This window comes from Tupaia chinensis, unplaced genomic scaffold (assembly GCF_000334495.1).
Source record: "Tupaia chinensis unplaced genomic scaffold, TupChi_1.0 Scaffold000155_1, whole genome shotgun sequence".
NCBI lineage: Eukaryota > Metazoa > Chordata > Mammalia > Scandentia > Tupaiidae > Tupaia > Tupaia belangeri.
In genome coordinates, this window is record NW_006159626.1 from 967,459 (window position 1) to 980,580 (window position 13,122).

The 13,122-nt window shown below is 39.7% G+C and overlaps 1 pseudogene; it reads left to right on the forward strand.

Annotated features, from left to right (window-relative positions):
- The window catches only part of LOC102468974 (retinitis pigmentosa 9 protein homolog), a 32,861-nt pseudogene extending 20,040 nt beyond the window's left edge, over positions 1-12,821 (forward strand).
- The last annotated feature ends 301 nt before the right edge of the window (positions 12,822-13,122 follow it).

The window sequence follows — 13,122 nt, forward strand, 5'->3', positions numbered from 1 at the left end:
GATAATGACCTAGGAGGAGCCAAAGGGCCCTGTAAAATGCCTCACCTTAAAAAATTCGAAAAAGCAAAAATTAAAAAAAAAAGACAGAGAGAGAGAGAGAGAGGACAGAGACAGAGGTAGAGAGAGAGAAAGACTGATACAGAGACAGGAGACTTGAAAGGGGTCTTGCTGCCATGCAAGTTTTGTATGCTGGAGGCCCAGTTATCAGTGAGACATCTTCCTTTCTCCCAAAATGGCTAGATCGCAGGAGCCATGGAGCTGTCTGTCTCTTGAAGAAGGGCTGTTCTGTTCTCTCAAGGAATAATTTCTGTGGAAGTGTCTCAAAATACTGGGTTTTGGGAACCAGCAGTTAGCGTAATGGCTATGTTGCTGGACTCCCACGTAGTCGACTGTGGTTTGCGTCCCAGACCCGGGGGCTTAAAACTCACACTGGGCATGTGTGCGTGCCTGCCCAAGATCCCGAGAGGAGAATGGAGGAGAAGGGATTGCGGCGTGACCATCCCCTCTGGGGGGTGATTTCTCGCTTTCTGTCTCTATGTCTCTGTCTGTCTGGTGAGCGCACGTGCCCTATAGCAAAAACCTCCCCCCCCCCCCAAAAAAAAAATACTGGGTTTTGAATTCAGTGTTATGAAGAAGTGTAATAATACCTTGCCCTAATTTACCTGGCATGTTGGATCCTTCCTGCTTTCCCCTCTCTCATCCCTGTGGACCTGTAGCAGGACAAGGGCGTATATCTCAGGTTTGGGAAGCTTTCTGCCTTTCATTTGTTTCTCTTAGGGTAAGACATGGACTTTGCATTCACTCTGCCTTCAGTTGTAATCGGCTATTCACTAGATCTATCAAGTCAGACCACTATCAGACTGAGCTTTTGCTTTGGCGGTTTTCGAAGGGAGAGAGTAAGACAGTAAACATAAACTGGAATTTTGCAGAATTAAATGAGTAAATACTTAGCAAGTTACCAGCTATTGAGTGGGCACTGACCTTAGCTCACTTTATTCCTTCATTGTCTGGAAGTCGGTCCAAGAACTAGAAGTCCAGTAACCTGGTCTCGTTCCATTGCAAACTCATTGCTCATTAGCACAATATATAATATTGTTAGCCCAGGACTTTATTTCTTTATGATCCAGTTCCCTCATTATCAAATGAAGAGAAAACTACCTCACAGGGTGATTTTAAGGATAAATTGAGAGTGCAGATGTGCATTAATTTTGAAAGATTGAAAAAAGGTACCTGTTAATCATACTTTTTCTTAGGAGTAGTAAAATTATTATTGACTGTTAGTCTGACACTGGAACTTTTTGTTTCCAGTGAAATGTCTATTGTAATGGGATTGTTGAAAAAGCGTACTGTTTTAACAAAATCCCTTAGGATGGATTTAAGAAAAAGTACTGAACCTCTTGTTTTCCATCTTACATAAGAAGGTTTATATACTTTTAAACATTTGTATACAAGTTCTTTCATCTTCAGCTGCACAACTGTAAAAGATTTTGAGTTTTTGAAGATCGTGCATTTAATTTTTAGCTGAATTGTATATAGATCAAATCCATGCATCAGAAAGGCTCCAAAAAGAGAATTTATAGAGCTTGGGGAGATGGAGTTAAAAATTTATAAGTCTTTGGGACCCTTAAATGGGAAAGATGTGAGAGATATGTTTTTGAGAGGCTTAAGAACTACATTTTAGAACTCTGGGAAACTAACTCTCTGTAAGGTCTTACATGGAAATCTTACTGTTTATGAATTATATCACATTCAATGTATGTCATTTTTAAACCTAATGATTTCACAATGCAAAGATACTATTGGTATTAAAATATTGTCTTATTTTTGTTAACTTGCCAGAGGTTATGTGCACATGCCAGAGAGAGAGAGAGAGAAGGAGACAGCAGCCCCTAAGGGGGTGAAGTCACTCAATAATCCCCTCTCCTCTATTACGCTACCCTGTCAGGATTTGGGGGCATGCATGCACACGTGCTCAGTGTGTTTCTTAAGGTGCAGGGTCTGGGATTCAAACCACTGAGTTGGCCATGTGGGATATAGCTCCTGTAACTACTAAGCCACAGAGTCAGCCCTCAAGTTATTTTAAAGCATCTTCAAATTCCTTTCTGATGTGAAATTTTAATAATTTAGTACAAAAAGTTTTGGCTTTTAAAAAAGAAGCTAGATTCTTTATTTCGAGACATATGTTTATCTTACATTATGTCAAACACTTTTTGCTCTGCTTTTCATTTGTATATTTGACCTCTTTAACCAGACTAATGGTTTTGCAGGCATTTGCAAATAATTTTGGGTAGGGAATAGCTCACACTTTGTAAATCTCATTTTCATATTAGGTATTTAGGAGCGATGTAGATGACTGGAATAAATCGGTAAAGTCCTGCCTGCTTATTCTATCTGTTGTAACTGCTCATATGCCATTTTCTAGATGAGACTAGGTAGGTGAACAGTTTATAATTTTCTTTTAAGAGTTAAGTGTATAGGCAAAACTGTCTTAAAATTATATCTTTGAGAAAAGCTGTTCACACATATAAATCATTGTCCAAACCAAGAGAATGTGATTAAATTGGTAATGTTACAAAGATTATAGATCAAGTGTCTGTTTTCTTGCCATAAATGATGGCAAAAAGTGTTTGCTGACTGTTTTTCTAGGTCATTGTAGAGTGAATGAGTATTTGTACTAAATTCCATTTCGATATACACTATTTCAACACCATGGCTGCCTGCATCTCGTGAGAATCATCACTTCTTATCTGCATCAAAATATTAAGATTCATCTACCTGTGTCTGTTGTAATTGCCCATTGTATGGGGAAAATAGAGCCATCATATGTACCAATCATATCTAAGATCATATTAGGGTTTGCTAATTTGCGTTTAACCAATTATAGGTAGGGAGTGAACACAACTAGGAAAACTAATTGCAGAAAAATTCACCACTCCCTGGAGTAAGAAGCATGAGCTTTTGTAGTTCAGTGGAGTTGCTTATACAGCATGTATGTGTCCTTCTGCACCTCTCTGTAGCACTTGGAAGCAAGTCTATGGCTAGAGATCCTGACCTCTCTCTGATTGCCAGAAAAAGAATGAACATCACATCTACGAAGCAACCAAGAGACCGTTACGGCCATCCACCTACCCTTACCCCATAGGAATGAAAGTGTATGGCATATAAGAATTAATTGGAATAGTTTGCCCAGCTAGGTTAAATAATTTTATTTTGGATAATCAGTCATGTTGGAAAATCGCTGTGATAAATATAAATTATCTTAAAAGGTACCTCTGGTCAGTTACTGTATATTACATCACTGACCTGTAAAATGAAAGTATGTGATTTCATGTAGGTCCTGGACTCAGAATGAAAGTACGTGATTTCATGTAGGTCTTAGACTCTCCATACTCAAAGGCTGGGTGGGAAGCCTAGACCTTCCCCCTGACATACTAGAAGAAGCACCTCAGGAATCTTACTGTGGCTATAGCAGGGGAGCTGGGATTTCCATTTCTGCCAGCTACTAACAACAAGTAGTGTCAGTGGAGATCATATAAGCAGTCTGGACTTCTACACCTGACCAGCAATAATGTGGTGTTCCATTTCCTGATGCTGTATTATCAGAACAGGCCTTCTGCTTAAAGAAAAGAATTATCAAGCCATGAGTCTATAGGATTGAAAGGGAAATCAAGACATTTTCAGATGAAGGACCATTAAGGGAATTTTTGACCAGGAGACTTACCCTAAACAAATGACTAAAAAGTTCACTGAATAGAAAGGAAATGATAATGGAAGCAGCACTGAAATTAAAAGAAAATGTTAATTAAGCAAGGTAAAGACAGTAGGATTTTCTTTTCCTCTGAGTTTTCTAAATTATATTTGATAGTTGGAACAAAAGTTGTAATGCTGGCTGATATAGTTCTAAATGTATTTAGAGGCAGGATTTAAGGCAATTACATTAGAAAGATGGAGTGTAAAGTCATATGAAGAGAGGTAAGGTTTCTAGACTTCCCCAAACTGATAAAATGATGACACCAGTAAGTTGTAAGTAATTCACATAATATAATACCTAGAGCAACCACTAAAAATGCTATGCAAAGAGAAACACTTAACACCAGATTGAAATTCTAGGAAATGTTCAAGTCATTCTAGGAAGTAGGAAAAATGCCAAACATAGAGGACTAACAGAAAACAAAAAAATAAAGTGGCAGATTTAAACCTAACATTATAATAATTACATTAAATATAAAAAGTGTAAATATACAAATTAAAAAACATAGATTAGCAGAAATGATTAAAAACATGACTCTAGGGGAACCAGCAGTTAGCGTAATGGCTATGTCGCTGGACTCCCACGTAGTCGACCACGGTTCATGTCCCAGACCCGGTGGCTTAAAACTCACGCCGGGCGCGTGTGCGTGCGTGCCCAAGATCCTGAGAGGAGAATGGAGGAGAAGGGATTGCGGCGTGACCATCCCCCCTGGGGGGTGATTTCTCACTTTCTGTCTCTATGTCTCTCTCTGCCTGTGTGGCGAGCGCACGCGCCCTACAGTGAAAATCTCTCCAAAAAAAACCAACCAAACAAACAAACAAACAAAAAACATGACTCTAGGTATCAGACAGGGGCACAGTAGTAAATGCAATGCTGTGTGAGGCAATTCATGTGGGAACATTCCCAATTGAAGTCTGCTCCCTAAGTATGCTGGGCTCCTGCTTGCCTTTTCCCCAGACTGGATGAAGGATGGGGATAGATCATGGATCCTGACTCTGTTGGGGGTTTTCTCTCTCTCTCTCTCTCTATGTCTCTCACTCATAGAAAAAGGAAAGAAATAACCCTAAAAAATAACATGATAGTATATGCTATCTATAACAAACTCATTTAAAGTATAACAATGTGAACAAGTTGAAAGTAAAAGACATGGATTACAAGGGAAACCAAGAGTGACTACATTAACATCAGAGAAAGCAGGCTTCAGAAAAAGATGGACAGAGGACCAGCAGATAGCGTAATGGTTTACATCTCTGGATTCCCATGTAGTCGAGCACAGTTCAAGTTCTGGGCCAGTTGCTTAAAACTCACACTTGGATGCATGTGTGTGCGTGTGCTCAAAATCCCAAGAGGAGAATGGAGCAGAAGGGATTGCAGTGTGACCATCCCCCCAGGGGGTGATTTCTCACTTTCTGTTTCTCTGTCTCTCTGGTGAGTGCACGTGCCCCATAGCACAAACCTCTCTTATAGGAAAAAAAAAAAAAAAGGAGGAAAATTATGGGATATAAAAGGACATTATGTAATGATAAAAGGATTTATCCACCAAGCAGATATAGCAATCTAAATTTGTATGAAACAACGGAACTGGAAATATATCAAACAAAAACTGATAAAACATAAAGGAAAAACAGATAAATCCATAGTTATAGTTGGAGGCTTGAACACCTGTCTCTCAGTTGTTGGAATAATTAGAAAATCAGCAAGGATATAGAAGAACAGAGCAACGCCCTCAACCAATAGGATGTAATTGACTTTTATACAATAGAACAGTTCATCCAAAAACAGTACATTACATATTCAAGTGCCCATGTGGCATATACCAAGATAGACCACATTCTGAGCTATAAAAAAAATCCTACAAGTTTAAAAAAATTGAAATCAATCAGATTGTATTCTCTGACTACAATAGAATCAAACAAGAAATGAAAACCAGAAAGATAATAGAAAGCCTTCCAAACATTTGGAAACTATACAAGACATTTTTCAATAACTCACAGGTCAAAGATAAAGGTACAGGAGAAATTTCAAAAATACACTGGACTGAATTAATTTGAAAGAATAACGTATCAACGTTTCTGTGAAACAGCTAATGTGTTGAAAGTGAAATTTGTGACATTAAATGCAGATATTAGAAAAGAAAGATTTAAGTTATTCTAAGCTTCTACTTTATGAATCTAGAAAAAGAAGGCAAAGTAAAGCCACAAACAGAAGGAAGGAAATAATAAGGATAAAATCAGAAATCAATGAAACAAAAAACAGAAAGCAAAAGAGAGAGTCCATAAAGCAAAGATCTGGTTCCCTGAAAATATGAGTAAAATTGACAAACCTCTAGCAAGACTCAGAACGAAGTAGACAAGGCAAACATTACCAATATCAGGAATGAAACAAGATATCACCACAAAGTTTACATATATCAAAAGATAATAAAAGAATACAGCAAACAGTTCTATACACATAAATTTGACAAATAAAAGGGACCACTTTCTTGGAAAATGTAAACTACCCAACTCACCCAATATGTAATATGTCATTTGAACAGCTTTATAATTATTAAGAAAATTGTAATCATAATTTTTAAAATCCACCAAAATAAATCTCCTAGTGTGTATGATTTCACTGGCATAGTCTACCAAATATTTGAAAAAAGAATTATTGTCAGTGTTATACAGTGTTTTCCAGAAAGTAGACCCAGAGGGAATGCTGTCTAGTCATTTTATGAAACTGGTATTACCCTAATACAAAAGGCAGAAAAACACAGTTCAAAAACAGAAAACTGTGGGCTAGTATCTCTCATGAATCTTCTGCGAGTAGGAACAAATAGAATTCAGTATATATATTAAAAAATGGCCATGGCCAACTGGAATTTATTTCAGGAGTGCAAAGCTGAGTCAGTATTTGAAAACTGAGAGTCCATGATTATATCAATTAATGCAAAAAAAATTTGACAAAATGTAACATACATTAATTGTAAAAATTACTCTCAGAAAGTTAAGAATAGAGAGATACTTTCTCAACTTGATAAAGAGAATCTACAGATGCATATATAATATATAAAATATATATTACTGACATTATACTTAATGGTGAAACAGTGAATGAATGCTTTTTCACCAAGATCAGGAACAAGATAAGGATGTCTGTCTGTTCGCACCCCCTCTTATTCAACATAGAGCTGGAAATAATAACAAATTAATAAAGATATACTGATTGCAAAGGAAGCTGCAATTATTTTTATTTTTACAGTTGGCTTATTTATTTCTTCCACGAGAGAGACAGATAGACAGGGAGAAAGACAGGCACCTGCCACAGAGTCTTCACATGACGATCCATCTCCAGGCCTAGCCAGATAGGATCATGGGGCGATCATAGTCAGACCTTAGAGCGTCAACCCAGGACCTCCTGACGTGGCTCCAGCCACTATGTTTACTGTTGGCCCACTGTAGCTGGTCTAAAGGTTTTCTGGTTTCATATTTTACATTTAATTTTGTGGCCTATTTTTGGTTGATTTTTAAAAAAATCTTTTTTGAGATTTTCACCATAGGGAGTATGCACTCACTGGAGAGACAGAAGACAGAAAGTGAGAAAGCACCCCTCCAGGCGGGGATGGCCACACCATACTCCCTTCTCCTCCATCCTCCTTTCAGGATTTTGGGCATGCATGCACATGTGCCCAGCATAAGTTTCAAGCCATGGTCCAGGACTTGAACCATGGTTGATCACGTGGGAAGAGATGGAGGAGAAGGGATTGCGGTGTGACCCCCCCCCACAACACCCCCTCCCCCTGGAGGAAGGGGGTGATTTCCCACTTTCCCTCTCACTGTCTCTTTCTCTTTCTCTCTCTCTGGTAAGTGCATGTGACCTAAGGTAAAAACCTTTTTTTTTTTTTTTGCTGTAGGACACGTACGCTTGCCAGAGAGACAAAAAGCGAGAAATCACCCCCCAGGGGGAATGGCCATGCCGCAATCCCTTCTCTTCCATTCTCCTCTCAGGATCTTGGGCACGCACGCACACGCGCCCGGCGTGAGTTTTAAGCCACCGGGTCCGGGACGCGAACCGCGATCGACTATGTGGGAGTCCAGTGACATAGCCATTACGCTAACTACTGGTCCCGGTAAAAACCTCTTAAGAAAACAAAAACAAACGAAAAAACAACTAAACACATAACTCCTGTATGACCTAGCAGTTGCATTGCTGGTCATTCTTCCGAGAAATAAAGACAGAAGTCTATACACAAATGTTCACAGCAGCTTTATTCAAAACAGCCGCACCTGAGAGCAACATATGTTTTCAGTAGACGAATGGTTAAATAAAGTATGGGTCACGCGCATCGCTGAGTATGAGGGGTCTTCAAAAGTTTCTGTAAAAGTATATTATGAAAAGTTAAGCATGGATTCCAGTTTTTTTTGCTTGAAATAAACTTGTACTTTAATTTCATTTTCCAAGAAATTGTTGACATGTCCTCGTACTACTCAGCAGGACAAAGGAACACACTATTGATACACGCAGTGACCTCGAACAGTCTCCAGAACATTATGATGAGTGAAAAAACATCCCCTAAAATGATATACTTTATAGTTCCATTTTTTAAGAATTATTTATTATTTTTATTTATTATTAATATTTAATTTGACCAGCAAGCGAGAGAGAAAGCAAGAAAGCGAGCCACCAGGTCCAGGATAGTTTGGCAGGGTAGTGGAGACTGTGTAATAGGTACATGGGCTCTTTATATATTTTTTTTCCAGCTGTAATTGTTTCAGAATTAAAAGTTTAATTTTAAAAAACTGTATGATAGAATGGATAGATGAATAAGTATATGATAGAAGAAGTATAGCAAGATGTTTATGTATACTCCAGATCGTGGTTATGAAAGTATTTACTGTAAAATTCTTTCAGTGTTTCTGTATCTTTCTAAATTTCATAACAAATTATTAGGAAGAAAATGGAAGTTTAGAATACTGGATTATTTAAAGAAAAGGCCATTTGCTAAGTGCCAAAGATTTTAAGTTTAAGATTCTAAGCATGGTTTTGGCCTGACAAATATATTAAGAAGAGAGTTGTCTTCTTAACACCCAGTCATAAAAATTGTTAAACATGAGTTTCTTTTGTTGGAAGGGGGAACATTCTCATGTGGAGAATTTTAATATGTATAAAAAAGCCCTTAAGTATTTTTACTAATATATGCTTCCTGATTTAGAGGTCTTTAGTAATGTTACCAATGAAGGTAACTGAACACATGAATATGATGCACTGTGCACGTATTAACTATGCAACACTCATGACCACCCTACAAAGTCGTGCTCTCCATTTTATTGTCAAGGTGATAGACCACAGAGGTTAACCAGCCTGGTTTGTGGTCATACATTTTAAGAAGCCACATTCAAACTAAGGTCTCTGATTCCAAATCCTGAACTATAATGCCTCTCCTTTACTGATGCAGTATTACAGCTTTTACTCATTGCTTTACTGCCCAGTATATCTAAACCATCACTCCTTAGATTCAAGTCTGCATTCCACCTTCATAGTCTTATATATTTAATATCTCATAGTCAACTTGCAGATAAAGACCGTGGTCACAAAGCCTCAGAAGTTATCTTTTTATTCCTACAAATTCTTCAGCAATTATCATTTTAAGAGAGAAAGATATTGAATCCACACCAATTTAAGAATATAAATGAAATGTGATTGTGTACAAAGGATCATATTACTTATTATTTTGTTAATTTTGCCACAAGTCACGTGTGCTTTTCAGAGAGAGACTGAAAAGGAGAGAGAGAGAAATCACCTGGCATGTGGCATGGCTGGCCACATGGCAATCCCTTCTCCCTTTCTTCCTCCCTTTGGGATTTTGGCACACACACCTATTGTGTTTTGGGGTTTTTTTTGGGGGGGGGATAAGTTTTTTACTATAGGGTGCATGTGCTCCCCAGGAAGACAGACAGAAAGCAAGAAATCCCCCCCCCAGGGGGGATGGCCACGCCACAATCCCTTCTCCTCCATTCTCCTCTTGGGATCTTGGGCATGTATGCACACATGCCCTGCGTGAGTTTAACCCACTGGGTCCAGGACTCGAACCGCAGTTGGCTACATGGGAGTCCAGCAACATAGCCATTATGCCACCTGCTGGTCCCCCCACCACTGTGTTTTTCAAGCTACTGGGTCTGGAACTTGATCTGAGTAGCTGGCCATGTGGGACTGAGCCACCTTAACCACCACGCCATTACTGGCCTGTTATACAGCTTTTTTTGTTTTTAATTCACAATAGTATTTTTTCAAATCTTCACTTTTTGTCAAGGAAAATTTGTATCATCTTAATTTATGCCTGCATCATGATTTACTTTACCTAATCTGTTTGTTGGTGCAGAAACAGCAGTTCTGGGTCACAGGACATAGTCACGGAACGTTCACTGTAGGTCGCTAGGATATATTAGGTGGTCGGGAAAGTCATGACGTCTTCTTCTGTCTTTCTATGCAGAAATGTGTCATGACTTTCCCCGTGACCTTAGGGAAATGTGCAATGGTCCAGAAATATCTAAATCAAGGAGTACGTAATACCAGACCACACTCCAGGATGGTTTTGCTAATGTTTGTCACCACGGGTGTGTGTCTGTCCTCAGATCCTTCCCACAGCAAAACATGAAAGCTGACAGCTAAGTCCACGGTGTCCTTGTTATAAATCAGCTGCTTCTAGGGTGAGGGTAGCAGCCCCAGATGAGCAGAGATTCTCCTAGCGACTGTGGTTCAGCTTCTCACGGCGCTTTAACATCCACTGCGTCTTTGGGCTACTTCTTAGTAACCCAGATTTTACCATCAGACTTAAGTATTTCGTTCTCAGAATTTTGAAAGTATGGTTTAGAAAAACGATAGCATAAGATTTCTATTTCGTTCACCAAGATATAAAATAATACACTTGGACATTGTTTTAAAATAAACAAGCAGTGCCATTTTAAAATTTATGGTGATGAGAAATTCTGGCGTGGAGCTCTAGGAAATAACTGTGTATTCATTTTATACTACTTTGTTGCTTTGTTATGGTTTCCTACAGCTTTGACATGGAGGCTGAAATGACATCAAATCGATAGCAAAATATATTTTATTGAGATCAATTTGTTTCCTACCTCAACTTACCAGAACATACAGACTAAGGTTTGGGGTAACTCTGTGATTTCAGTGTTGTCTCCAAAGTCTAAAACTCAGAATTATGCTAGTACACATACTCAGCTGTGCACTGAGACGGAGAGACGACAGAAAGCAAGAAATCACCCCCCAGGGAAGATGGCCACGCTGCAATCCCTTCTCCTCCCTTCTCTTCTCGAGATCTTGGGCACACACACACACACACACACACACACACACGTGCCCGGCGTGAGTATAAGCCACTGGGTCCGATACTCGACCACGTGGGAACTCGGGGCCGTAACCATTATGTTATCTGCTGGTACCAAGACTGATATTTTTTAAGGGGAATAGAAATTTAAATTCTTACTTTATAATAGTGATTTTTAATATTTCACATTGCTTTGAGGAAGAAACCTATTTTGTGCATCATTTCACTTAGAGCAAAGTTCAAAGGCATCTCACTTTCTTACAACTAGCTAAAAATGAAAGTAAATGTTCATTTTTGAAAGAAAAATGTTCATTTTTAGCTATTGCCAGTTCTTTTGTTAAGTAGACAGTATAAATAAATAAGCTGTCACATCTATAGTATTAGCTAAGTCTAGTTGATACCGTTATATTTAATTACATATTTTGTCTTTGATCAAATGCAAACACAACTTTTTCCAATTTAGAAAGGACTTCATCTTCTAAATTAGATTTGTTGAAGCTTTTATTATAGTCAGATAATTGTCACTGTTAAAACTAAAACATTGGGGCTGGCAGGTAGGTGGGCTTGTTGAGGCACTGGACTCCCACAAGCCAACCACGGTTCGAGTCGGACTCAACCACCTGAAAATTACAAGAAAATAAATAAATAAATATATTTTTAAGAAAACTAAACTAAAACATCATATTATTTCTCTAATTTATACTGCCTTAATTTTTATACATAAATGAATTATTTAAATAGTTGAAACACTACTTTGAACAGGATTTTAAAACATAAATAATTTTTGGACTCTGTTATCTTAACATGAGTCCAGAAACTCTAATTAAAAAACAGTAACAGCCTAGTGAGTCCAGGGAGCCAGGGGTTCCAGGTGGTGCCGCCAGGCAGGCCTAGGACAGGGAGCAGGCGGAGTCCTCGCCTGAGTGCTTCCTCCAGGGGGCCCACCTGGGCGTGGAGAGGCGCTGCAGGACACACATTGGGGCTGGGCCGGGTAGGGCTGCGGCGCCCCCCTGCGGCGGGGCTAGACTTGGGGAGGGACCCCCTCACCACCTCCCCGTCTAGTCCCTTTATTGGACCTCCCGGGTCCACGGGATGGGGAGGGAAGCTCACGCTCCCCACCCCGTTAGTCTGAAGGGCTGAGAAACCCAGCCCTGCAGTGATGGAAAAGCTCCTCCTGGGCTTATCTAGGAAGGAGGGGCGAAACCAGAACTGTACCCGAGACGTGCCAGGCAGCCACATGCCAGGGGCTTTCTGGCTCGTGCACCAACAAGAGGACTCTGCGTGCAGCTGGAGAAAGATGAAGTCATGCCGCATTGGCGCTGGAAACGTTACAGGCACAGAACCGGCGACCAAGAATGCCCTTCTTACCAAAGGCAACCAGGAGCCAGAGCATTTCGGGGTAGCTCATGAAGACCCACGTCTGACATTACTAGAGAGATTTAAGGCATGGGAGGATGTAAGGACGCAGCAAAGAAAACAGTTACTCCCACCTCAGAAGATGCAAGCAGCTCCAGTTCCTCGGGATGCAAAGAGAAACACAAGAAAAGGAAGAAGAAAGAAAAGCATAAGAAAAGGAGGAAAAGAAAGAAGAAGAAGAAAGTGAAACACGAGTCTTCCAAGTCAGAAGACCAATCAGACTCAGGGACAGGGACTTCACTTGCTGAACGTAGTCTTCAACATCAAACACCGTGGCCAGAGAACAGAACTGGAAGATTCAGCACCAGAGGAGCAGGGTGGGCACAGCTGTGACCGGCCTGCTGCTGGAGACTTGACCCACCGCCGGGAGAGTGACTTGTGTCTTCCCACCGGCCAGCTCCGGGTGGGCTGGTTTCCCGTGAGAACTTTCTGCGCCCTCCTCCTGCTGACCACGGGAGAATGTGGATCTTTTGCGCTTCTTGGCTTGGTGGCAGGAGGAAGGGAACCTCCAAATACCTCCAATGTACTTTATATTAAAATAGTTTTATACCACTACAATTAAAATGAAATGATATGTAGCTATATAGGTCAATGTACAGTACTTATATAAACAAAAAATAGTTTTTTTGATGAT